The sequence below is a fragment of the Schistocerca americana genome, chromosome 1 (genome assembly GCF_021461395.2).
Source record: "Schistocerca americana isolate TAMUIC-IGC-003095 chromosome 1, iqSchAmer2.1, whole genome shotgun sequence".
Classification (NCBI taxonomy): domain Eukaryota; kingdom Metazoa; phylum Arthropoda; class Insecta; order Orthoptera; family Acrididae; genus Schistocerca; species Schistocerca americana.
In genome coordinates, this window is record NC_060119.1 from 460,808,097 (window position 1) to 460,814,653 (window position 6,557).

The following is a 6,557-nucleotide window of genomic DNA, read 5'->3' on the forward strand; positions in this document are numbered from 1 at the left end:
TTATAAAACACTAATTTCACTGAGTATCACAGGAGAAAAGTGTTGTGTTTATATTAACACAGCAAGAGGAAAGTGTTGTCTTCACAATGGAGTTCAAAACAGTAATCAAGATACAAATGGCAAGTGATGTGCTCACAATTGTTCCCCCTCCCCCGAGTGGAGTTGTGCATTTTGAAAGGTTTCTCAATAAAATTTATACGAAATACCAACACTGTGGAAACAACTCTGAGCCAGAGTGAATTTCAAAACCACTGATAACTATGGAAAATCTGTCATGGGCACTAAAGGACATTCCAAAATCAAGTTAACAGGACTTCTCAGCAGAGCAAACACTGATAACTACAGCAGGAAGTACTATGGCGAATATGTGAGTGAAACTTTTGTAAGTTGATTAAAATAACACAATTTTTTTTCAATACAGGCATCATAAATATTGCTACCCTTTTTACATTTTCGACCTTTTACTTACAACAAGACTTCTGGTCAGGTGAATACAGGATTATGAATACAAAATCAAATATGGGTAATGCAGGAGTAGGTTTAATAATGAACAGGAAAATAGTAATGTGGGTAAGCTACTACAAACAGCATAGCAAACACATTAGTGTGGCCAAGACACACAAGAAGACCACACCACCACAGTAGTACAAGCTTGTATGCCAACTAGCTCCGCAGATGACAAAGAGATTAATGAAATGTGTGATGAGATACAAGAAATTATTCAGATAGTGAAGGAAGACGAAAATTTAATGGACATGGGTGACTGGAATTCGATAGTAGGAAAACGAAGAGAAGGAAATGTAAACGTAGCAGGTGAATATGAAATGAGGGTAAGAAATGAAAAGAGGAAGCCGCCTGGTAGAATTTTGCACAGAGCATAACTTAATCACAGCTAAAACTTGGTTCAAGAATCACGAAAGAAGGTTGTATACATGGAAGAGGCCTGGAGATACCGGAAGGTTTCATATAAGATTATATAATGATAAGAAAGAGATTTAGGAATCAGGGTTTAAATTTCCAGGGGCGGATGTGGACTGACCACAATCTATTGGTTATGAACTGTATATTAAAACTGAAGAAACTGCAAAAGGTGGGAATTTGAGGAGATGGGACCTGGATAAACTGAAAGAACCAGAGGTTGTAGAAAGTTTCAGGGAGAGCATTAGGGAACGACTGACAAGAATGGGGGAAAGAAATATAGTAGAAGAAGAATGGGTAGCTTTGAGAGACGAAATAGTGAAGGCAGCAGAGGCTCACATTGATAAAAAGACGAGGGCTAATAGAAATCTTTGGGTAACAGAAGAGATATTGAATTTAATTGATGAAAGGAGAAAATATAAAAATGCAGTAAATGAGGCAGACAAAAAGGAATACAAACAACTCAAAAATGAGATCGACAGGAAGTGCAAAAATGGTTAAGCAGGGATGGCTAGAGGGCAAATGTAAGGATGTAGAGGCGCATATCACTAGGGGTAAGATAGATACGGCCTACAGGAAAATTAAAAACACCTTTGGAGAAAAGAGAACCACTTGCATGAATATCAAAAGCTCAAATGGAAACCCAGTTCTAAGCAAAGAAGGGAAAGCAGAAAGGTTGAAGGAGTATATAGAGGGTCTATACAAGGGCAGTATACTTGAGGACATTATGAAAGTGGAAGAGGATGTAGATGAAATGGGAGACATGATACTGCGTGAAGAGTTTGACAGGGCACTGAAAGACCTAAGTCGAAACAAGGCTCCGGGAGTAGACAACATTCCATTAGAACTACTGACAGCCTTGTCCACCCCTGGTAGCTGAATGGTCAGCGCGACGGAATGTCATACCTAATGGCCCGGGTTCGATTCCCGACTGGGTCGGAGATTTTCTCCGCTCAGCGACTGGGTGTTGTGTTGTCCGTAACATCATCCTTTCATCCCCATCGACACGCAAGTCGCCAAAGTGGCACCAACTCGAAAGACTGGCCCCAGGCAAATGGTCTACCCGATGGGAGGCCCTAGCCACACATTTCCATTACTGACAGACTTGGGAGAGCCAGCCCTGACAAAACTCTACCACCTGGTGAGCAAGAAGTATGAGACAGGTGAAATTCAAGAATATAATAATACCAATCCCAAAGAAGGCAGGTGTTGACAGATGTGAAAACTGCCGAACTATCAGTTAATAAGCCACAGCTGCAAAATACTAACGTGAATTCTTTACAGACTAATGGAAAAACTGGTAGAAGCAGACCTTGGGAAAGATCAGTTTGCATTCCCTAGAAACATTGGAACATGTGAGGCAATACTGACCCTATGACTGATCGTAAAAGATAGATTAAGGAAAGGCAAACCTAAGTTCCATGCATTTGTAGACAGAGAGAAAGCTTTTGACAATGCTGACTAGAATACTATTTCAAATTCTGGAGGTGGTGGGGGTAATATACAGGGAGCAAAAGGATATTTACGATTTGTACAGAAACCAGATGGCAGTTATAATAGTCAAGGGGCATGAAAGGGAAGCAGTGGTTGGGAAGGGAGAGACAGGGTTGTAGCCTATCCCCAACTTTTTTTTTCTGGGCTATATCAAGGACAGAGTCTTCTTCACACCAGTTGCTAATATCAACAAATTGAAGGCTAGGAAACAAGCTGCTGTGGGTACCATGACAGAACCCGTGTAAACACCTGGCTGGAACTGGAATACCGCCTCTACATTCTCCAAGCTACCAAGGGAGCACACGTTGAGTTTTACTAACGAAAGTGGTCTTAAAAAACTAGTAACACTAATCTCTGCAATGGCATCAAATGTAACTTATTATGTCAAACAGTTATTCTGTTATAAATTTTTATAATCAGGGCAAGACTTTGTACTCACCTTGCAGTTGACTTCATAATGTGGTGCTACAGAAGAAAGCTGAAGATTAGATGGGTAGATTACACAACTAATGAGGAGGTATTGAATAGAATTGGGGAGAAGAGAAATTTGTGGCACAACTTGACTAGAAGATGGGCCTGGTTGGTAGGACACATTCTGAGGCATCAAGGGATCACCAATTTAGTATCTGAGGGCAGCGTGGAGGATAAAAATTGTAGAGGGAGACTCAAGAGATGAATACTCTTAAGCAGATTCAAAAGGATGTAGGTTGCAGTAGGTACTGGGAGATAAGCTTGCAAAGGATAGAGTAGCATGGAGATGCATCAAACCAGTCTCTGGACTTAAGACCGCAACAACTTATGATAAACAAATACCACCATTTTCTAACATGTACTGTCTAATAATTTGATTTTACTTATTATTGTAACAATATGTGCACCCCCCCCCCCCCCCCATTAACCATGGACTTGCCATTGGTGGGGTAGGCTGGCATGCCTCAGCAATACAGATAGCCATACTGTACATGCAATCACAATGAAGAGGTACCTGTGAGAGGTGTGGTTCCTGAAGAGGGACAGCAGCCTTTTCAGTAGTTGCTGGGTCAAAAGTCTGGACGATTGACTGATCTGGCCTTGTAACATCAAACAGAACAGCCTTGCTGTGCTGGTACTGAGAACAGCTAAAAGCAAGGGGAAACTACAGCCGTAACTTTTCCCAAGGGCATGCAGCTCTCCCGTATGGTTTGACAATATTGGCATCCTCTTGGATAAAATAGCCCCCATTCAGATCTTCAAGTGGGACTACTCAGGACGACGTCATTATTATGAGAAACAAAACTGGTGTTCTAAGGATCAGAGCGTGGAATGTCATATCCCTTGATCGCGTAGATACGTTATAAAATTTAAAAAAGGAAATGGATAGGTTAAAGTTACATATAGTGGGGATTCGTGAAGTTCAGTGGCGGGAGGAACAAGACTTCTGGTCAGGTGAATAAAGGGTTATAAATACAAAATCAAATTGGGAGGGGGGTGGGGTGGGATAGGAATGAGGATAACCTACGAACAGCATAGTGAACACATTACTGTAGCCAAGATAGGCACGTAGCCCACATCCAAAACAGTAGTACAAGTTTATACGTCAACTAGTTTCACAATTGAGGAGGAGATTGGAGAAATGTATGACGAGATAAAAGAAATTATACAGATAATTAAGGGAGCCAAAAATTTAATAGTCATGGGGGACGAATACAACAGGAAAAGGGAAAGTAGTAGGGGAATATGGAGTAGGGGAAAGGAATGAAAGATAAAGCCACCTGGTAGAATTTTGCACAGAGCATAACTTAATCGTGAGGTTAATGTCTTAAATTTTAAGATATTTCCAGGACAGATGTGGACTCTGACCACGATGTAATGGTTATGAACTGCAGATTGAAACTGCAAAAAGGCATGAATTTAAGGAGTTGGGACCCAGATAAATTGAAAGAACCAAAGGGTGTAGAGGATTTCAGAGGGGGTATTAGGGAATGATTGACAACAGGGGAAAGGAATACAGTAGAAGAAAAATGGGTAGCTTTCAGAGATGGAATACTGATAGCAGCAGAGGATCAAGTAGGTAAGAAGATAAGGTCTAGCACTGAAAGACCTAAGTTGAAACAAGGCTCTCGGAGTAGACAACATTCCATTAGAGCTACAGATAACTTTGAGAGAGCCAGCCATGACAAAACTCTCCCACCTGATGAGCAAGATGTATTGGACAGGTAAAATACCATCTGATTTCAAGAAGACTATAATAATCCCAATTCCAAAGAAAGCAGGTGCTGATAGTTGTGAAAATTACCGAACCATAAGTTTAACAAGTCACGGCTGCAGAATACTAACATGGATCTTTTACAGAAGACTGGAAAAACTGGTAGAAGCCGACCTTGGGGAAGATCAGTTTGAATTCCAGAGAAATGTAGGAACACATGGGGCGTTAATTACCCTACAACTTCTCATAGAAGATAGGTTAAGGCGAGACAAACCTACATTTACAGCATTTGTAGACTTACAGAAATCTTTTAACAATGTTGACTGGAATACTCTCTTTTAAATTCTACAGGTGGCAGGGATAAAATACAGGGAGCAAAAGGCTATTTACAATTTGTAGAGAAACCAAACGGCAGTTATAAAATTTGAGCGACACGAATGAGAAGCAGTGGTTGTGAAGGGAGATAGACAAAACTGTAGCCTATCCCCGATGTTATTCAATATGTATATAGAGCAAGCAGCAAAGGAAACAAATGAAAAATTTGGAGTAATAAACGTAGTCCAGAGAAAAGAAATAAAATCTGTTAGGTTTGCCAATGACTGTAATTCTATCAGAGACAGCAAAGGACTTGCAAGAACAGTTGAACAGAATGGACAGTATCTTGAAAGGATGATAGAAGTTGAACATCAACAATAGCAAAACGAAGATAGTGGAATGTAGTCAAATTAAATCAGGTGATGCTGAGGGAATTGTATTAGGAAATGGGCAAATGAGTTTTGCTATTTGGGAAGCAAAATAACTGACAATTGTCGAAGTAGGGAGGATATAAGATGTAGACTTAATGGCAAGAAAATCATTTTTGAAGAAGACAAATTTGTTAACATCAAGTATAGATCTAAGTGTCAGGAATCTTTTCTGAGAGTATTTGTAGAGAGTGCACCCATGTATGCGAATGAAACATGGACAATAAAACAGTTTAGACAGGAAGAAGAGGCTTTTGAAGTGTGGTGCTATAGATGAATGATGAAGATTAGATGGGTAGATCAAGTAGCTAGTGAGGAGGTACTGAACAGGATTGGAGAGAAGAGAAATTTGTGGTACAACCTGACTAAAAGAAAGGGTCGCTTGGTACGACACATTCTGAGGCACAAAGGGATCACCAATTTAGTACTGGACGTAAGCATGCGAGGAGGGGGGTGGGGAGGGGGGTGGGGGTTGTGTAAAAATCTTAAGAGGGAGACCAAGGGATGAATACAGAAGCAAAATCAAGAGGATGTACATTGCAATAGTTACTCCGCGATGATGAGGCTTGTACAGGGTAGAGTAGCATGGAGAGCTGTCTTTGGACTGAAGACATCATCATCATCATCATCATCATCATCATCATCAAGTCTATTTGTATGGAACAATATTAAGGGAAGGATAATTATATAAAAATAATTCAGAATGGCTCAAAAAATTGTTTTATCTCAGTAGTTTTAAAAGTTAATCTGCACCTTCTTTTTGCTTTTGAAAGCTGCAAAAACAGTTTTGACTTACTTGCACATCACGATGGACTGCTACACTCTTCTTGTTTCATTAGGTTTTAAGCAACACAATGAATATTTCCATTTATGTCGCACATTTTTCATCCACCCAATTGTAACTTACTCCAATCACCTACAAATTACTAATTCTTAATTAGGTTCCTATCTTTCAATAGCACTGTTCCAAGCTTTCAATATTCTTTCCATTCCACTTCAAGAAATATTTAACTTATATGCCATTCTCTCAAACCCTTACATTCTCCTTCCTTTATACAATGATCAATAACTATCTCATAACTCAGTCAAAAAATGGAGCAGATTAAAAAGGAAATCTGCATTTATAGCCTCCAGAAGTAAATATCCACTCTCTTCTAAATCTAGTATAGTAGAAGACCATTTCATTATCTTACTGTAAATAAGACTGACTTCTCATT